Here is a 22,103-nt window from a genome sequence, read left to right as displayed (position 1 = left end):
GCAAAGAGCGCCCCCTGCGCTGATCCATTTCAAGCAGGATTAAAAAAAAAACAATCGGCCACAGTTAACATCATGCTACTTAGCATAACCAAAAGTAAGTCTCTGCAAGGATCCTCGAGAACTTTTCTCGCTTTCATCGACCTATCGCAAGCATTCGACATGGTGGACAGAGAAATGCTATGGGAGAAGTTAAAAACATGGGATTGTCCCCCGAACATCCTTGCTCCAATAAAAGCTCTCCACAAAGGAACAACCATGAGGGTCAAACTAGATCATCAGGGCTTACGTTCGGAAGAGATCTCAACCAACCGAAGAGTGAAACAGGGGTGCCCGTTGGCCCCCGAATTATTCATTGCTTTCCTGGGTGACATAAAAGAAGCAACCAAGCAGACTCGATCGTTTCCTCCGAAAGTTGGTAATACACCAGTCTCGAGAATGCTATACGCCGATGATATCACCCTGCTGGACAAAACAGAAATAGGTCTTCAGAGACAAATGAACGATCTAGCAGAGTTCATCAACCAGGCCAACTTAACCATAAACAAAGCAAAAACAAAAGTGCTTATACTGGGAAACAAAACCAAAAAAGCGAAAGACTTCACCTGGAACCTTGAAAAAGTCAAAGTGTAAACAGTAAAAAACTTCAGATACCTGGGTGTAATAATAGATAGCACTCCTACGGACTCAGCGATGCAAACAGAACTCTGGAAGAAAGTGCGATCCCTGACCTCCCAAGCCAGAGTGCTGGACAAGAAATTTGGTCGCTTTTCTCTGATTCCGACAATAACTTTCTATAAAGCCAAGGTTGTCCCGGCCCTGACATACGGAGCAGCTGCGATGCCATCGGTTCCAAACACAATATGGAAAAAACTCGAGGGTTACTTTTGGAAATCAGTACTAAATCTGCCAAAATCAACCCAGATGGAGGCAATAAGACGAGAACTTGGCCTTGTCTCACTTGGCACGACAGTGGAATTGTCAAGCGTATCCTTGTTCAGAAAAACAATCCTTCCCGACGCGCCACCTCTTTACAAACTAATTGACTTAGAGATCAAGAAAGGCGCGTGCAGTATGATTCTGAATTGGGCTGAACACATAAAATCAAAGCTGACCCAAATTGTGTGTACAAAAGAAGACCTCATCACGAATCCAAATAAGATTAAAAAAAAAAAATTGGAAGAGGCTGACTGGATCAACACCGAAGAGACAGCAAAAAGAAACAAGACCTTGGCCTCTTTCCCTCAAGTACCAAAGAAGCTAAATGAGACAACCCAGCTACTTAGAAGATTCCCAAACAAACCAATGAGACACTTTCTTCTAAGAGCTAGTCTAAATCTGCTACACACAAACGAGATTCTGTTTGCAAGAGGACACTCGACCTCCAAAAGCTGCCGTCTATGTAAAGCTGATTCTGAAACAGTAAGACACTTGTTAATGGTATGCCCAGCGATGCACCAGTTTAGTTTACTATATCTTCACCCGCTCCTCGAACTATACACTGATAGCGAAGAGGAAACATGGTGGAACCGCCTAATCAGTGGACAAAAAACAAACTGGTCGATCGCAACTGCAAAAATCCTACAGAACGCCCTACTGCAGTGCACACAAAGTACGCCACCGACTGCAATCACATAACTAGAAGAAATGAAGCCCCTTTTGGATAAACACAAATAAATAAAAAAATTAAAAAAATAAAAAAGTATTGAACAATTGAAAAGTATTTATTTTGAATGTTTGTTTATGACATACTTTGTCTAATTAAAATACTGAACTAGATAGTTCTTTGTGTGTGCCCTAGTTATACCCTGTTATTTCAGGGCATCTTCCTTTGGCCTGTGAAGACTGACAGATTTCCAAAGGGGTCAGAGCGCTGTCTGTGAGAGATATCTTGCTGGTGTTCCCCACACAAGATTACAGAAGCAGTTTGCGCTGACACTGGGCCTGCATTTGCGAAAATAGCAAGGTTGTGCTGGGAACTTCAAAGAAATAATAATCTTGGTAAGAGATGTGCCAAGTGAGGGCTGTATGATTGACTGAAGTTTACTACAGGACAGGAAGTTACTGCATGTTTATTTTTCACCATGTGGGAACATTAACCCATGTTTCAAAAGATCTGCTTGTTCTGTTTTGTTTTCTTTTTGTATTCCAGATGATGATGCAATGTACCCATGGTAAGAATTAATGACATGTGAATAAGATTTGTGTATAATATAATGAGTGTATATAAAAACAAATGGGATTTTGATGTCATTTTTGCATCTGTGAATTTATTTATATATATGAAGTATACAGGGGAGGTTCATATCTGTTCGGTAGTGCATTTGCCAATTTACTAATGCAGGAAGAATAACAACCGGGGGGGATGTGGTGTGTGTGCGTGTGTGTCCCTGCATGCTGATGGGAAGGAATCCGATATAATATATAGATTACTGGATGTCCATAAACCAGCAACACCAGCCACGAACTGTGGGTGGCGCTCTGAATAAAATAATTGGGTTTCTCTCAAGTGCATAGGTCTGGAACTCTCTACAGACCAACTAGGGGGTATTCTAATAGAAGGACAAGGTTTGTTTTATGATGGGGTTATAGTATAAAAAGAAAACCATGCTCACTGCTATACCATATGTAGAAATACCGCAAGACAAAATACCACTAAAATTACCACCAATATAAGCTAACAAGGTATGGTCACTAAAATAATGAGGCCAAACCCAATTTAAATGCAAGACTAATTTACCACCAAATTATTGCCAACATTTTTACGGTCAGAAAATACTGCCATATCCCAAATTTAACCCAATTAGACAAAAGTTCTTACAAATTATGGTGTGTTGGCCGGGAAAGTGACTGTAGAGCACCTACTGGGCGTGGCAAGTGTGTCTAACACTACCATACGTGCATTAAAGGGAACCCATTTTATGAGAGCAGTGTGACACAAGAAGTGAATTTCACAATGTCTCAAATGGAGGCCACATTCCCAGAGTTAGTGCAATATCTGGAGGCAAAGCTATATGCACATGGGACATGGTCATCAAATAATGCCGCAGAGTGGCATGACCGTATCTATGGTGAAGTGCAGAAAGAACCACTGGACAGCATTTTTGCAAAAGGTAGCATAATCCAGGTCTGTCTTTTGAGATTATTAAATGCTGCTGATAAACATGCAGAGAAAGATTGTCTGATACAGATATGTGCCATGACATGGTTCATTTTAAATAGGTCTCTGCGAATGCAAGAAAATGAAACCAAGCTGATTAGCAGATTAAAGGTTTAACTGGATGGAGCTAGTGAACAAGAGGAAATGTTAAGAGCAGAACTGGAGGTATAAAGGACATGCAGTCAAAATGTAAGGATCTTGACACTCAATTGTTCAAAAGAAAGAAACAGTGTGAGGATAGTGAGCAAGAATTAAGACACTTGAAAGGGGTGGTAGATCATATTAGATAAGATAAAGATGAAGTTATTTTGGAAATGCAGATTTTACAAAAAGAACATTTTGAGAAAGAAAGTGATCTTCAAAATGATGAACAAGAGATAGTTAAAATGTTTCAAGAAAGAGTCAAGAGAGACAAAGAATTCAATAAATGCCAAATGCAAATGAGCAATATGCAAAATGTGATTAATAAAATGGGTGATTGCGTAAGGATGCAGATCGACTCCTTAAAAAGTGCAAGGATTTGGAACAGCAAACATGCATTTCCATGTCCCAGGACAAATGACAGGGCACCACATTCAATGGAGTTGAGGTGAATTCTATTTCTACACGGAGATATATAGTGTCCCAGTGGTTGTGCCGGTGTCTGAACTTGGTTGTAGCGCTCTTGGGGTGATTTAACACACCCATTGGGGGCCGCCACAATCCCATACGCCTGAAACAAGGGTTGAATCACAAAGTAGTGCAATCCCAAGTATCGCAATAAGTAGCCCTATCAAAATAATGAAATCAATCAAGGCCCTAATCAAACCATTCAAAAAAGGAGGGGATGCTGCATAGGAGACCACTTAGAAGCAGTGCACGATATATTTAAAGCCCTCCAGATACCTAAGGAACAATACAGACGATACTTTCATTTAACTCTGGACGCTCCCACAGCCAGTATCATTAGAGGATTAAATGAATAGCAGAACATAACATGGGCAGAGTTTGAAAAAGAGATTAGACGTCATTTTTCTCCATTCCAGTCATTACAGGAGGCAAAGACACGAGTTGCATACATGATTACGGCTGGCCCAAATACGTCCCCTCGGCAGTTTTTGCAAGACTTAAAAAGAACTTTTTCTCGCTTTGATGCATCTTTTGATCCCAATTCCAATGAATTTAAAAATGCCTATTTCTATGGGTTGCAGAAAGACATTATATCACAGTTAGTCCGCAAATTTGATCTTGACAAGTCCCTTGAGTGGATTGTGCACCAAAGTACAAAACTATATTAAGTACTATAGTGTCAGGTTAGAGAGAGTGATAAAATGAAAGATACTAGACCAAAATGTAAAGAATCTTCACAACAGTATGGAGATCAGGTCAGCTAAAATGTCACTTGAGTCCGCTCAAAGTCCAGGTAAAAATAATGTGAAACCCGAACAGAAGGGTAATCAACAGAGGTTGTTGCTCCCTGCACCGATGTTTCAATCACATGATCCTAGTAATAGGGAGAGCTACATTAGCCCTAGGTACTTAGGAGACAGGCCCCGGGCAGGATATCAGCCTGATATGTCAGGTATGAACAATAATCAGAGACAAAATGAAGAACAAAGAAATAACTGTCCCTACCAGACATAGGGGGCACAGAGCAGATTTGACCCCCACACCATGATATATGTTAATCAGGGCAGACCCTGATATGTAGATCGAGTTACTGAAAATGGGAATCAGCATAAGGGACAATACTCACAAAATGAGAAACAGGACATGAGGCAGAGTCTGAATTATGCCCCACGTCAATACAATCAATCACTGCCACCGGAGGACTACAACCAAAGGATAAGTGCACCCCGCTCCCCACCCCACATGAATCGAGAGTTCAGAAACAAGCCCAATAGAAATCATTCTCCTGAGAGATATCAGAATAGATTCAATCAGGGGGAAAACAACCAATATCGACCTAGGCCGCAGAGAGAAGATTATAGAGGGATGGAAAGATTCCAGTGTCTCGAGGTCCAAGTAAAAATGTTGGCTGAACAAATAGGAAAACTATGTACGGTTCAAAAACAGTCATCAAAGGAGGGGGCAGAAGGCCATAGCAATGACCAGGTGGTTTCCGATAAGTGAATAAATATTCATGACACCTGCAATGCTAAAAAGACAGATTGCCCTGATCTGGTTTTGCATAATAACTGAGATAATGTAAAAAAGAAAAATACCGGCATATGAACATGTGACAGAAATTGCAAATACATCTAAAAAAGAAGTTCAGTTTAACCTGGAGTTAAATCAAACGTTGGACAGTTGCACAAATGAAAAAGGAAAACATGAAATGCCAAAAGAACAAAGACAGATTTACGAAAGACAACTCATGCATGGGTAAATAGAATTGATCAGGGAGTATGTGGGGATGTTAGAACGCTCTCCCTAGACAATCAAAACACTAACAAAATACAGGCAAGAAGAATAAGTACTCAAAAGGAGAGTACAGATCAGTCACCTGAAGAGTTCTTTGAGCCACAGATTTTTGAGGAAGTTAAAAAGATTGGTACCATGCCAAATACCCACAAATGCCCAGAATTAGAAAGTGACAAATTATCAAGTAATGTTTCTACACATATTCAGTTGGAAGATTGTAGTGTGAACTCTGATGATCCCCGGATGGAAGGGCGAACAGTGGCAACACTCCAAAGGACCCATGAATATGGGGAAATGAGTAAGGTTTCTCAAACGGAAATTGACAAAAAGGAGGGAAAAATGTCCTTTCATTTACCAATGTGCTCCGCCAAAAGTGAAAAAGGTCTGAGAAAAGTGAATCCTGAAATCAGTAAGAATTCACACTTTTTGTGTGTGTTAGAGGAAGTTGAAGACAGATTATTACGCTCCCATTACTCTGGAAGAGAAATGCAATACATTTGCCATGATTGACATAGGCGCACAGGCCACAATTATGTCCAAAGAATTGGTAAAAAGTATCAATGAAGGGAGATATCCACAGAATCAGAGAACAGTGAGACAGCGTGAAGGCCCAGTGCATAACTTTAACGGTGAGGAGGTGCCTATCGTGGGTATTACCGAAGTTGACATAAAGATAGGAAAATACAGAATGAAACAGGAAGTGTTGATCACATCTATTTGTGAAATTCCATTCCTAATGGGAACAGATTGCCTGAAAAGATTGTCTCCTCTGATAGGTGGGGTAAATGGGGTACTGTGGTCCTTAGCCAAAAAACTATTAAGACCTAAGAAAATAAAGTACCAAAACAGCAATGTAAGTGAATGCCATACTGTTGCCAAAACAAATGATGCAGTGGAGCTATACCTACAGAATAACTGTGTGCCTAGTGTCACTGTCATTTTGATGTGTCAGGATAAAATGCAAAGTGAAAAAGAAAAACAAACAGAACACTATTCCTAAAACAGACACAGAAAAACACATCACCACCCTTGCTGAAATACACATGGAAGATGAACAGCCATGGATTTACATTGGTATAAATGACCATTCTAAAGTGATTTGGCGCTTGAACAGCAAAGGAGTTTTATTAATGTGAAATTACTGCAGAGAATAATGGAAAGGGAGGAGATCCCAAAATGTAGAATTAGAAACCAATATGTCTCTTGTTTGGACAATCCAGATTTTGAAAATCGAAAGGTGCATGCTAAAGAATAACATTGGACAAAAAACCATCTATCACAATGTGTGGATAGTGAGTGGAACACAAAATGATGTTTACATGGGCAATGATGTCATGCACTGAATGTGTATGGTGCTAGATTTCCTTAACCAAAAAATATGGTCCAGCGAGGCGGCCCTGCACCGGAATTTGAAGATAAGAGAAAGGCTTAACATTGTGCACAATTGGTACCATATGCAATTGAATTACAGGTGAAGAAGGATATTACTATTCCTGCATTCACCAAGGAGGTTGCTATAACACTAAAGTGCAAGAATGGACAGCAAATTAAAGATTCTGATGGATTTGTGTGCTTGAATGAATCCATGAAGCAGCAAGGCCTTGATTATGAATATACCCCATTGATAGATGTTGGGGAAGGGTCTGTCAAAATTATGGTGAATAATAAAGGATGTCAGGATTTTCATTTAGAAGAGAATTCTTTATTAGGAATGGCCATACACAAATCACATTATACTGCATATTTCAATAACATGGTGATTGGAGATATCCCCGAGAGATACGTAGATGCACAGGGTGTGTTGCCAGAGTATCTGGATTCTCAACCCATAGGGATATTCAAAATTCAATCTGTGTACCCTTATGATTTCAATGAGACAGTATGCTGTCACCAGGAGAATTGTATAGTATTTAAGTTGAATGAAAATTAAACAGAAAATCAGCGCATTGAAATGGAAACTGATATGCTAAAATATTTTAAAGTGGCAGCTTTACAGAGTGATACAGCCACACAGTTGGAAGAAAGCACAGAGGTTCCTCCACTGGAGGATTTCCCTGAATTTTCAAAAATGGTAGAGGAGCAGATTCTGTTAGCAGATGCATGTGATAGCGAAGAGGATAAGAATAAATTGAGAAAAATATTTATGGAATTTAAAGACGTTTTTGCCAAAGATGCATATCATTGTGGCCTAACTAATTTACAATTTGCCACATTACCAGAGGGGTGTGGTAGAAATCCAGTATTTGTGCGCCTATATCGATTGCCACTGGCATGCTTAGAGTCATTGTCAGAGAACTAAAAACTTGGGGTCTAGGGGAATTATCAGGCCCATTCATAGTACCTCCAACACTCCTATTTTGGGTGTGTTAAAGCCAAATGGTCAATGGTGTCTGTGTGCAGACCTGAGGGAATTAAATAAATGAGCGCCAGTGTCCAGATGGCCGCTGCCATTCATTGATCAAGACCTTGCCCAAGTGCATGGGTCAAAGGTGTTTACCACATTAGATCTCACGTCTGGATATTGGTGTGTGCCACTGGCAGAGGATATTCAGAATTTATTTTCATTTTCATTTGATAAAAACGCAATACGCGTGGGCTAGAAGACCATTCGGGTATGTCAATAGTGGGAGCGAATTTGGCATATTTTTGAGAAAGGCTATGTCTGATGCAGCAGAAAGAGGAACTATAGTTTATGTGGATGATGTCCTGATAAAAAATGAAAACTTGAAAAGCCATTTTGATTAAATGAGACATGTACCTGACCAATTTCAAAAGGCGGGTGCCAAAGTATCTTTGCAGAAAGCACAATGGTGCAAGTAATAGGTGAATTTCGTAGGCCATGAGGTAACTGAACATGGGCTAAATCCACAAAAGAAAAAGGTGGAGGCCATACAAAAATTGAAAGATCCTAGAAATGTGAAAGGTTTAAAAAGTTTATTAGGTATGACAGGCTATAACAGGAAATGTATTGAAAATTATGCTGAAATTACTCAACCATTGACTAAGCTACTGAAGCTGAATATGCCCTGGAAATGGGAAAAGGAGCAATCTGAGGCAGTTACTAAATTAAAGGAATGTCTCATAAAGGCACCATGTTTAGCGTATCCCATACAAAACAGAGATTTCTTTATAGAAATAGGTTTCACTGAACATTGTATGTCAGCAGTGTTATCTCAAAAACATGATTTGAACCATAGAACCATTGCTTATGCAAGAAAGACATTTTCTCAAGTTGAAATTAAATTCAGTGAATGTGAAAAGGGCCTTTTGACCACTGTGTGGGCGTTGCAGCATTTCCGCCCCATTGTTCAAGGAGAAAAGGTAATCATTGAGACAAATCATCAACCATTGCAGTTTTTACAGAGTAAAAGGATTAGGTCAGGCAATCTAGCACAGTCCAGAATTACTTCATGGACATTGGCATTGCAAGGTTTTCCTGTAGAAGTAAGGTATGGCCAGAATAAAAAGCCCAGCCTAGTTGCTCAAGGATTAGCAAATGTACATGACTGTGCAGCTGAATGTGTATCAGACGAAGTAGAGGTGGAATCTAGCTTGCAGGAGTTTGAACAATCACCACACAAAGCTTTTGATGAAAATACATGTAAGAATTTACCAACTGTATAGGTTGATGGATGTGCTTTTCATATTGGGAATGACAGCAACAAACAGTTGGTATCAGGGATAGGAAATGCATGGTTGAAATGTGAGGACATTCCTAGTATAGGGATGAGACTTGGGGCTAGGAGTAGCCAGGTAGCAGAATTAGCAGCCATTTATAAAGCAATTACTACTGCAGGTGATAATAACTTCAGTCAAATTGTCCTGGTGACTGATTCTGATTATGCACGAAATAGTTTTTTAGAATATTTACCTGGCTGGAAAGCAAGAGGTATGCTTACATATAACAATAAAAAACCTCAAGCATGGGAAAATGATACAAGCTATAGACAAATTAGTGTTAGAAAATGATTTAACAATATACTGGAGGAACATTTGTGGGCATTTGAAAACACCAGGAGAAGATAAGGAGGGACATGATAAAGCAGACCACTTAGCCAACCTTGGGGCTTTCATGGGAGAGTTGTTACCTATTGAACACTTAATTGGCGAAATACAAATAGATGCAGTTACACGCTCTAAAAGAGGTGGAACAACCAGTAGTGCAATGGAGTTATGATACACCAGATCAAGATCTGATTAAGGCGCAAAAAGATGATCCAATATTGGGGATCTATTGTAATCATTTGATGGACCCCGAACAAAATCATTTAACTGAAAATGATTGTACAAGGAAAGAAGAGTTGAGGATGTTAAAGAATAAAAAACAAATTAGACTACAGGATGGACTCATGATCAGGGAATCCATAACAAGACAGATACAGTGGGTGGTACCCCTTTCATTCAGAGGTCTACTGCTACACCATGCACATGATGCAATAACTGCAGGACACAGAGGTTCACAAAAGACTTTTAAAATACTGAAAGATTATGCTTACTGGCCACATATGTCCCAAGATGTGGAATTATACACTAAGGGTTGCCTGGTATGTGCCCAACTTAAATCCGCTTCACCAATGCATAGAGCCCCACTGACGAAAAGAAGCTTAACGCTTCCATGGTTAGATTTGCAAATTAACTACATAGGGCCTGCAAAAAGGTCGAGTAGGGGCAACCGTTATCTTTTGACTGTGGTTTGTTTGATGTCGAAATGGGTAGAGTGTACTCCTGCACCAGATTGTAGTACGCAAACAGCAGCTACATTACTGGTAAATCATATATTTTAAAGATTTGGATTATCACAAACAATAGAGTCAGACAGAGGAAGTCATTTCACAAGCACCTTGATGAGTAAGGTGGGGCAGATATTGGGGGTGAAAAGGAAACTGCATATTGCGTACCGACCCGCCTCTTCTGGGAATATTGAACGTTGCAACAGGTCTGTTGTGGAGATATTAAAGAAGTTTGTAGCGGAGGCAGGATCCAGTTGGGATTTACGATTACCTCAGTACTGATGGCAATCAGATCGACTCCTGCCAAAGCGACAGGTATCAGTCCTCATGAGGTATTAACAGGAAGCAAAATGGTACTGCCACAACATTATACAGGACACATGAGCAAACACTTATAAGTGCATCTACAGTTAACAAATATGTGGAAGAATTGAGGAAGCATTTACAACATGCATTTGCATTTGTGCAATGAAATTTGGAAAGAGCTGCTGACAGTGCAAAGTCATATTATGATAGAAAGACGTCTGTGAAAGAGTAATGTCGGGAATCAGGTATATACATTTAATTTTGGAAAAGGTAAACATAAAAATTCTAAATTCTTGGTAGACTGGCAAGGGCCATTTCGAATTGTGGCTAGGGTGTCCCCAGTAGTTTACAAAATATTGAAGACAGAGGGTGAAGTGGTGAAAGAACAATTTGTTCATGTTAACCAAATCAAGCCCCGTCATCCCAAACATGAAATCAGAAGACTTGAGCAAGTAGAGACAGCTTAAGTACCCTGAAGACATGGAAAAGAAGACACAGTGGCTGTCCTCATAGTGTCCCACGCCATAGAAATGAAATAAATATAGTTTTTGTTGTAGAGATAAATATAAATGAAAATACCATAGGTGATAAACATTGATATAAGGTACTGAATCAGGTTGAATTATTATAGTACAATGCTGAAATGTTCTACATGAAAATTGTTTTGAAAAATGTTGTTTGTTATTGTTTCTCTCTAACATGTGCTTAGTTTCAGATATCAAAAGACTCAAGCGGAATGTTTTGGACTACATTTTGTTTTTGTGTGGTAGAAAGGGTAAAATTGGTATTGTGCTATGTATTTGATCTCTTTTCTATTTAATTTAGAAAAAATTATTGATCTTTTATTGAGGTCAGAGGTCGCAGAACCGGAGGACACGAGAGATGACAAGTCCTGGAGTCCACAGGATGAAGCTCGAGTAAAGCCTCCGGACCAAGAATGGAGGTGAAGACAAAGTAACAGGGACACACAAAGAGATGACTTCTATGGAAAAGCATCCAAGAGTGCCAGAATGAGAGAGTTTCACCGAATGAACCAAGTGATGAAAAGTTGATGATCAGAACTTCTCAGAGGTGCAATCATAAAAATGATAAACGTTTTTAAAAGAACAGTAGTGATTTGAACTTAATTCTACAGCGTTCCTGATGAAGATTTTATGGGACTGAAAAGAAATGTGGTGGAGAATCAAATGTTTGTTACTTTAATGATTTATTTTAGTTAGTTATATTAGTAATTTCTTTTATTTTATTATTTTGTTATCATATATAAAATGTTGATGGCGGACACTTCGGTTAAAAAGAAAAAGTTATACATGCATATGCACATGTGCATGAGGACTCATGGACCCATTTGGGATATGTTTTACTGTTATTATGATTAAGCAGTGGTTTATTATGAAATATTTCAATGTTCATTTTATTAGGTTTCTATTATTTCAACTGTGATTCATGTAATGGGAAGAAAGAAAAACAATTTGGGTTTCCTCCAATTGTGGATTTGGGTAGCCAGAATTGTCGGAAAAGGAGGCTATATGTAAGGACATATATAGCATTTTAGCAAATGTAAGGGCAGTTGTTTATTGCAAAATGTAGTGGAATTTTTATTGCCAGCAGTAGTATAGAATTTTTTTTTTTAGCCAGTATAATATCCTCATTGGCAGTATGCAAAGTACAGAATCTACAACACAGCCAAGCTCAACTTGAAACTGCAGATAATGAAATGCATGCATAGAAAAGCTTAGTGCTGCCAGGACAAATAATGAAGTGCACCATTTGTTTTTGGATGCCTCATATATGGAGACTACATTAAATTATATAACTGACTAATATAATTAACACTGTTAAAATACTAATTCTAACCTCTTTAACATGATAATGCAGTCTCATATGCAAAATGAGGTGAAATCCATGTTTTAATGGCACTACTGAAATTCATTTTTAAATGCACACTGGCGTTTACTTCAGCTTGTGGAGAGCAGAAAGAATGCTGCAGCAGGAAACAAAAATTAAATAATAATTCTGTTCTGACGCTTCATTGTTCTGAAAATGAAGGGTGGCGCAGAACACATTCTTGTTAACCTGATTGGGGGAAATTATAGGCAGACATGCCATGTCAAAATGGGAAGGATCTGAGCTTTCTTGATGACAAAAATTGGGGAGGGGAGTTAGTTCAGGCTGGACTGTGAAGACTGACAGAGTTCCAAAGGGGTGAAAGCGCTGTCTGTGAGAGTTATCTCGCTGGTGCTCCCCACACAACATTACAGAAGCAGTTTGCGCTGACACTGGGCCTGCATTTGCGAAAATAGCAAGGTTGTGCTGGGAACTTCAAAGAAATAATAATCTTGGTAACAGATGTGCCAAGTGAGGGCTGTATGAGTGACTGAAGTTTATTACAGGACAGGAAGTTGCTGCATGTTTATTTTTCGCCATGTTCAGAATGTGGGAACATTAACCCATGTTTCAAAAGATCTACTTGTTCTGTTTTGTTTTCTTTTTGTATCCCAGATGACGATGAAATGTACCCATGGTAAGAATTAATGACGTGTGAATAAGATTTGTGTATAATATAATGAGTGTATATAAAAACAAATGGGATTTTGATTTTGCATTTGTGAATTCATATATATATATATATATATATATATATATATATATATAAAAAGCATACAGGGGAGGTTCATATATGTTCAGTAGTGCATTTGCCAATTTACTAATCCAGGAAAAATAACAACCCAGAGGAAGCTAATAATATTCAGTGATAAGGCAGATTTGTGTGTGTGTATGCCTTCCTTGCATGCTGCTGGGAAGGAATCTGATTACACAGCCACAGTAGTGGCTGTGTAGTTATGGTTACGTTGGTGTTTCCATAGGAAGAACACTTTTTGGGCGGCTTATAACTCCTCTCCCCCTGGACGAATCCACACCAAACTTTGCAAAAAAAAGTATATGGCCCACCATGAATTTTTTTGCAGAGTTTGGTGATGTTTGGTCCAGGGGGAGAAAGGTTATAGGAGGGGGGGGGTGCCAAAATGTATTTTTTTCCCCATAGACTGAATGGGGGAAAAACTTTGCGCACGCCTACAGCCCAAACCGCTGGATGGATTTTCCCCATATTTGTGGCAGGAGCAGCGGCTCAGTCCCGAAAGCGTGCTTTTGTAAATTTGGTGCCAATCCGTCCAGTGGTTTTCTTTAAAAACGACCAGAAAGTGTGTCTAAAAAAATTAGTGATATCTATGTCTATCTATAACACTTCCCTGTTCGCTCCGCAGATACCGATTGCCTAATCCATAGCGTCATGTCCGCGGACATGCGGCGCCTTCACTGATTGGATGTTGAACGGCGTGAAGTGCGTCACATTCTTTCGCTATGCCCGCCATCTTGCATGTGTGTCTTGGTGTACGCGGACATCGCCGCTAACACATATAAAACAACACACCATTGCACTTGTTAACCTTAGGAAATACTGTTTCAGAAGGTGAGGATTAATGAGGCTGGGATGGGGGGTGGCAGCAGGAAGTCAAAAAGTGGGATTCATTGTCACCAAAGTTATACAGTAAATTGGAAGTTGCTGCTCCATATAGTGTCCACTATGTACAGGCGAAGGATTACTCAAGTCTGTGTTACAATGCATTTAAAATAATATTGCAGACAGACTGGCATCGTAGAGTTTGAAATCTGAGGCAGCCACCTGCACTGTTTGATGGAAATAGCGGGTCTGCAAGTGTATGGGAGTACCAGTTCCCATGCATGCATTCAGATATGTTGTTGCAAAATCAGAATGTATTTTCATTCTGAGTGAAGGTCACTTCGTTTGCTTTTTTGGTTGCGAGCTCAGTAGGCCCACGCATGCGACTGAACCCATAAGGGTCAATTGGTTTCTGACCTTGAGCCAGAGGGAAAGTTCAGCAAGAATGCAGGGAGTGAAAGTTTGGAAACAATACCATTTGATAAGGTTACGTATTGAAAACCTTTGTAAGACTCATGTAATATCAGTTCAAGAAGATTCTTTGGTGCACGTACATTGCTGTCTGGGTTTAACTAAGACAATGGAGACGGTAAATATTGTGTACGTTTATTTTTGGCGACTCTACAGCGGAGCGAGTTTTAATTTTTGATTACCACAACAATAATTTGGCATTGTACCTGAGGTACTATCTTTCTGTGTAGTTGGCTTTTTTTTTTCTTACTTATGGAGAGTGCAGATTCTCACCGTTTGTAAACTATCACTAGGTTCACCCATGTTCACCGCTATTATTTCTTTAAAATGTCATGTATGACCACATCGATTTGATTGTGTAGCAGTTTCCACGTTATTTTTTTCTTTTTTGAAATTGTATAATGAAGGTTTGGTATTGATACGCATTTTCTGTTACGTTTTCAGAACAGCTACATTCTGCCGTACTGTGATTGCCATGGATTCCAAACACCAAGTGATGGTTTCTTTCCACGCCAGATGCACATACTTGTGACCGGCTGCCAAACCGTTACGGTTTTGTGGGATGACAGGCCCGGACCCATTTGTCCATACACTGGAGTGGCCATCAATGACATTTCTGATGTTATCTTTGATGTCCTGGGTGTTAGTGTTAGCAGTGCACAGTGGTGGCGCGAGTTATGGTTGCTTAGTTTACCATAACTGGCGAATTTCAAGGGTTTTTCGGTTTTACTTCGAACCATAGGTTTTTTAGTGAATTTCATAGGTTTTTAGTAGCGCAATTTAACCATAAGGTCCCTTTAACAAAGATTTTTTTACTGAATATAATATATAGATTACTGGATGTCCATAAGCCAGTAATGTCTAACTGTGCATAGGTTACTGGATGTACATAAGCCAGCAACACCAGCCACAAACTGTAGGTGGCGCTCTAAATAAAATCATTGGGTTTCTCTCAAGTGCATAGGTCTGGAACTCTCTACAGACAACTAGGGGGTATTTTAATAGAAGGAAAAGGTTTGTTTTATGATGGGGTTATAGTATAAAACGAAATCCATGCTCACCGCTATACCACATGTATAAATACTGCAAGACAAAATACCACTAAAATTACCACCAATATAAGCTAACAAGGTATGGTCACTAAAATAATGAGGCCAAACCCAATCTAAATGCAAGACTAATTCACCACCAAATTACTGCCAACATTTTTACTGTAAGAAAATACTGCCAAATTTACCCCAATAAGACAAAATATCTTACACCCCCTCAGGACATACCTACTGTCGGAGGAAGAAGCGACAAGGACCGTGAGATCAGCAACATCCCCTGAATGACCCATTATGGCGTGTCTTCTTCCCCCTCTCTCCACCACACCCTATATCTTGTATAATGTGTCTCAATCTACACCTTTGCCACATATGTATGCTGCCCTTACTTAAAAAATGTCCTTCCCGCACTGTTAAAACTCCAGTATTAAATTCATTTTTTTTTTTTAAAACATTGAAGTGGAATACAGAACCGGAGCGGACAACCCAGCGCACTACCTCTTCCGCCACCCACGCCCAGCCACAAAGCTTGAAGAGCAACATGCAACAGAAAAACACATGTGCCACGTTGTCGCATGTGCGCGGCCGCTCACGCTGCAAGAGATGGCGGACGAAACGAAAAAACGGATGCCCGCCTACTACGAACCATTCAAGCAGTCCAGTCGGGGACTGGAAGAACTACCTGACAGCAGTGGCGCAGCGGCGACAAACAGGCCAAGAAAAACTACAGGCATTATTTGGGATATGCCACGAACTCACAATATCTAGTGAAGGTGTTCTATTAAAGGGAGACCGGATCATCCTACCAAGTACGCTGGAAGAAAGAGCGCTGAGCCTAGCACACAGAGGCCACCAGGGCATAGTAAAAATGCCATCATACCTAAAATCTAGAATGCGGATGACCCGAATACAGCAACGCGTGATAAGCATGGTCGAGTCATGCGCAGCATGTCAATCGTCAAGAAGGCTAGTGGCACCAGAACCAATAATCAGCCCAGCACGAAGCAAAACGGGAATCCATAAGCATGGACTTCTGTACCATTTCTGGAGAAGGGTACCTCCTGGTCCTGGTCGATGAGTTCAGCTGCTACCCAGAAGTCGAGCATGTAAGATCTACCAATGCTGAATCTGTAATCACGGCGCTAGAAAAAGTATTTGCAGTACATGGGATACCTCCCAAACTAAAGAGCGACAACAAAAAAATCACTCCCTACTGGCCGCAAGCCAATGGCGACACGGAGCGTTTCATGGGGTTACTGAATAAGGTCATATGCATGGCAAAAGAACACAACCACCCATGGCTAGCTGCCATATACAGGTTCCTACAGGCCCACCACCAAACTCTACACATGTCAACAGGCGTGAGCAACGCAGCGCTCATGTTCAATGCACCCAAGCTGGGTAACCCCAGAACCTAACATACCTCTCATCGAAGAAATACCAATCCATACATGCCAACATTCAGACGCACCTGGGAGGGAGATTTCCACAGAGAAATCGGGAGACACACATTTTCCTATAGGAATGCATAGGGGCTACAGTTATTTTAGGCGGGAGACCGTGAAAAATAGCAATATTTTTCACTGAAAAATCGGGAGTCTCCCCCCCAAATCAGGAGGGTTGGCATGTATGCGAATCAGAAGGAACAAGCAAGAGAGCCAAGCATGCCATGCCCAGCACAGAGAGCTCCAATCAGGAGATACTGTACTAGTAAAGAACAGGGCACCCCAAAAGAAAATGACACTGAACTTCGAGTCCCGCCCATTGACGGTACGAAACACCATAAACAGCATGATAACCGCTACCCGAGGGACCAAAGTGGTGATCAGGAACGTGTCTCACTTCCGGAAACGATGTGGGCAGAACAACCAGAACACCAGTCGACAAGTGATGGCCCGCCACCAGGGCACGAGGCAGCAGAGCAGGCGGTGGGTGACTCAGCATCTCAAACAGCTCCCCCAACTAGACACGACCATCCAAAGCTTCCCCAGAGCGGAAGAGACTTAGAGGATCCATCCTCGCTACCAGCTGAGAGAAAGGCCAAAACTCTCCTCCCATCTCCACGGATACATCCTAAAAGTAATATACTGCAGAAGGAGCGAGGCGGAGGTACGCCAATAGTAGACTATATGTTTAGAGTTATTTTGTTCAACAATCCAAGTTTGGGAGGAATGTGGTGTCACGCACTGTACAACGGGAGACCGGTGTCACATGATGAGGGTTGGGGGATTAATAAAGGAATCATCGGAACTACGTCAGTCCAGGTTTATGCAGCCTGCAAGTGTGTTGTGTCTTTCCTTTTGTGTGCTGTATGTTTGGCAGGCTTATGTGCAGGCTTATGTTTGCAACCCCGACCTCCTGCAACACTGGAGGCTGGGCGGATCACAACAGAACACCTGTCTGTAAACCGGAAAAATAGTAGCTATGCATTGTGGTAATATTGGAGTAATGTGGCCCTAAGGGTTCCGGCGACACAACCAAAAAGGTGAAGTTGGTTCCTGTCGTGAGGTTAGTACCTCACGGGTATTACCCGGGAGGACAGCTCAGCGGCAACGTGCTCCCCTTGGAAGCAAGACGATATAAGACAACACAGGTTCGATCCCTGGGTCCGCGCTTAAAAACGTCTGGGTATTTAAGCACGTTATAAATACGCAACTAAGATTTTTTTTTAAAACAATTACATTACGCAACTAAAAAAAAACAATTCCTGTAACAGCGCCTCGATGCCCGCGGGCTGTGCGAGCGCTTTAAAAATGCAAAATAAATAAAACTGTGAAGGGAAAAAAAGAGGTGCAGGGAAGCAATACGTTTTTTATGATGAATTAGTAATCATATGAACATTTACTTCGCTTCAGTCTTATTTAGCTTGTGGGGTTGTACACTGTATGTATACGTAACCATGATGTATCCAGAAACTGCCAGCATAGTTGATGCTTAGAGACTTTCCGGCCAGCAGAATTCTCCTAAGTGCCAGGTGATCACACTAAATTAAATGTTCCCCACCGTCAGTACCTACAATTCACTGGTCCGTTGCTCAAAAATATCAAGGTGAGCACTATATAATAAGTCTGTGTTATACTTTGAAGGCGTATTCTTCACTCTAAAAACACGGAAAGTGTTGCTGCTTTAAATAACTGTCTACCTATGCAGCGTGCAAACGACCTGTCACTCACGGTTAGTTGCAACCGCCCCTCCCATCTGCTCCAAATGCAAGATCCACAAATCAGATGTCAGCACGTTGAGGCACAACTTCCCGTTCCAACATGGCACTCACGAAGCTAACCTTAATAGTTTCCCGTTTTAGGAGGGCGTTTGGTTTAACAGGGAAAAGGGGCGCCATCTTCAAAAGGGAAACTATGCAACCCCAGCCAATCGTGTAACACTGAGCACGTTATGCATGACTCTCATCGCAAGTACTTACGATAACAGAACAGACCGGGGCGAGGTACAATGAGTAGGACGCGGATTTTGAATACTGAGGCGAAAAGGGGATAAAACGGCTGGCAAGATCTTGGTGTTCACTGTTAGAAAAAGACACTAGGCTGTCTGTGGAGGGAGCACCTTCGGTGAACTCCGCCCTCATGCCATCGTAGCCTCATTGTCGGCTCCCATTGGACAAGCGAGCGAGTCTTCCTATTGGCTTAGGCTCATGGAGTGGGCGGTGGTGGAATAAAGGGTCTGAATAACAGCAACATTATGATTTGCGGGCGTATTTGTAGTCTTCTATTTAAACTAGTAAAAGAAAGGGAAGAGCCCCCACCTCATGTCCTCAACAAAGTACGGCACATGCCACACTCTGGTAACGTACGTGTTTGCTAACTCACTGTCAGAAAATCCAATACCTGGTAGTGACTGCACATGCTCAGTAAGTAATTAACAGGATAGGATCTAGCCTTTCTTGCTGCACTTTCAGTGTAGTGTGTTTAGTGAGGGTGTCGTGCTAAATGGCATTACACGGCGGTGGACCAAGGGTGCTTGCATCCGTTTCGAAAGCAAGTGCTCCGCAGTTGGGTATCGTTTAGGGCGCCCATGGATGCAGATGCACATAGTGCCTCATTCGGGTGTTTTATTTTGGTTATTGTCACGTTGACAGTTGACCCGGGTAAGAGGGAGGCTGGGTGGGAAGTGACGTGGGAGGGCGGGGTATTGGGCAGTTACAGCCGTGTAGTGAATAAAGGAAGACGTGTTTCAGAAGGCTCCGTGTCTGTTATTTATGTTGCGCAGCTCGGCACGTGATCGAGGCCACCACAGTTATTGTCAGTGACGAGGCAGCACGTTAGCTGGCTGCAGTGCAGGCTTGTCAAGCGAACAGTGCTACGGTGGCGCAATAACATATTCGGTGCCTGTACTGACCCCAGTTCTATATATGCCCGAGGCAGGGCAACAGTGTTCATTTGAAATACTTTGGCGGACTCATGCTTGCGTGAACGAAATTAAACTTGCTAGGCAGTTGCTACCTCCCATTCCGGCGTTGTGGCGCTATTGAATGCTGTGTGTTGCAAGGCAGAAGGTTTTGTGGGTTAATAAACAGCAAATGCGGCTGTACCCTGCTGGATCGCACATCTGTGTGTATGAATATGATTGAGAGTTACTTATACGAGGCTTGCTGTGGATGGGTAGCAAGCTTCTATGCAGCTAACGGCTTGGCTAAAAATGAGTAGAGCACTAAAGGACATAATGTATTCCAAAGGAAAAGCTAAAGTAGCGTAGAAATTTTCAGGAGATGTCAGACAGCACGAAGCTTAAATAATAAATGCCCACTGAGGAGCGAATTCTTCTTTGCCAGCAAGTGGCTGAGGTGGAAGGTAATATAACACTAATGTATATCCCGTGGGAAGAAAAAGAAGCTTGTACTGCAAGTGATGCAAGGCGCAAATTTTACTACCCCCAAAACGAAAAGAGAGAAACAAATGTATTGCCGTTTTATAAGAACGCTGACTGGCAACATGGAAGCAGTTGCTGTACCCCAAATGAATGTGAAAAGGTAGAAAGGCACTGATGCGGCCCCTGGTTGGATGAAGACTCCGCATCCAAGCTTTGTGCCCTTCAGGCAAGGTTAAGGGGGTACGTTTGTAGAAGATGGTGGTATGAGGTACTAGCTGGGGAGTACCCAGCATTGCAAGAGGGGGTCGAGGGGTCACGAAAAAAGTCCTGCTACTCCCCCCAACCCACATGCAGAGTGCACAATTTCATACGGTGTAATTCGGGCCCCAAACCTCCCACCCATTCCCCATTCTGCCTTTCTTGTTAACATTAGTTGCAGATGGCATTTTAAGACATATCAAAAACAAATAGAACTGCAGGACCATTACAGATGATATGATATGGCATTTGTAACGCGCCTATACACAAGTGTTTCAAGGCGCGATGCAGAAAAATCAAATATTAGCGCTCTGGCCTGTTGCTCTGGGGCAAAATACACGCAACCCTCCTAATTTGCACATGGATTGCACCAACAGAAGTGACTTCAAAGAAAATCACATTGCAGGGAGCATCATCATTCTTTGAATAAGTTGCTATAAGCAAACCAAGTGGCAAATAACTTGGTGCAAAATACCTACATTGCACTATTATTATATATGGAGCAACTCTTGGCGCTTTGAAACGCTGTTCAGTTGTATAAGGCGCCTAACAAATGCTCAATAAATAAAGACATTATAGTCGTTAGGCTTTAAAAAAAATAATAACATGACATATTAACATAACCTATGTAGTGATTCAGAATCACTTAGACAACTGCTGATAACACAGTGCAATTAAATGATTTGCCCAGGATTACACACTTTGGTTATATGGGGAAACCGGGATGTGGACAATTTAAGCAACTGATTTAGTTAATGTAGATATTTATTAACGTTTTGCTTTGCATTGTATGTGCTTAATACTTTATAGCAATGCCTTGGAAGCAAACCACTTTACATAATAACCTTAGCCTTTCATACTAAACAAACTATACACACATTGTCATAGAAATATGTTGAGAAATAAGGAAATATGTTGAGAAATAAGAGTACGGCTTTAGTTTTAGTCTCCCCACCCTGCATGCAAAGTCACAATAGCATGATGCAGATTAATGTGAGCCTAACAAATTCCCCTTGGGTTTTAAAGCCATAGTCATTATTTCATAAAGCATGCTACATTGTGCACCCTTTTCACTTTGGATCCCTCCCTCCCCCTTCCCATTTCTAAAGGGACAAAACTTGTAGTTGTAGAAAGTGGGGGAATATTTCATTTCAGTATGAAGATGCGTTACGGTCGGTGTTCCAATGGTTAGAATCACAGGCTGGGGGGGAGGGGCTTTCATGTCGGGATAGCAGCAGTTTGCCAAGTAGTGAATTTTTCTAGACCACAATTTGGTGCGCAGCATGGTAGCATTGTCATCACACCTATTATTAGATAATTTTTGTAAATACATATGTGCTTGCCAGATTTTGCCATTCTTCTCCATTAGATTATGAGCTCCTGAACATTCCCTTGGAGGTCTGAGGGCCTTCTGCCCCATTTTCATTTAGAATAAAAGTCTGTTG

At 41.2% G+C, this 22,103-nt stretch overlaps 1 protein-coding gene across 3 annotated transcripts in view; it reads right to left on the bottom strand.

The window, feature by feature from the left end:
• CHID1 (chitinase domain containing 1) overlaps positions 1-19,260 on the bottom strand; it is a 1,865,353-nt gene extending 1,846,093 nt beyond the window's left edge. The window contains exon 1 of one of the 3 annotated variants that reach the window (XM_069624010.1): positions 18,998-19,260. The gene's annotated coding sequence lies outside the window, so the exon portion shown is untranslated. Of the gene's footprint in view, positions 1-18,749; positions 18,867-18,997 lie in introns of those variants that run through there. The other 2 variants (XM_069624012.1, XM_069624011.1) reach the window with 2 other exon arrangements.
• Positions 19,261-22,103: the final 2,843 nt, after the last annotated feature.

This window comes from Ambystoma mexicanum, chromosome 11, assembly GCF_040938575.1.
Source record: "Ambystoma mexicanum isolate Mex_15411 chromosome 11, UKY_AmexF1_1, whole genome shotgun sequence".
NCBI classification, from domain to species: domain Eukaryota; kingdom Metazoa; phylum Chordata; class Amphibia; order Caudata; family Ambystomatidae; genus Ambystoma; species Ambystoma mexicanum.
The sequence above is the reverse complement of the archived record's forward strand: the minus strand, read 5'-3'. Positions and strand labels throughout refer to the sequence as shown.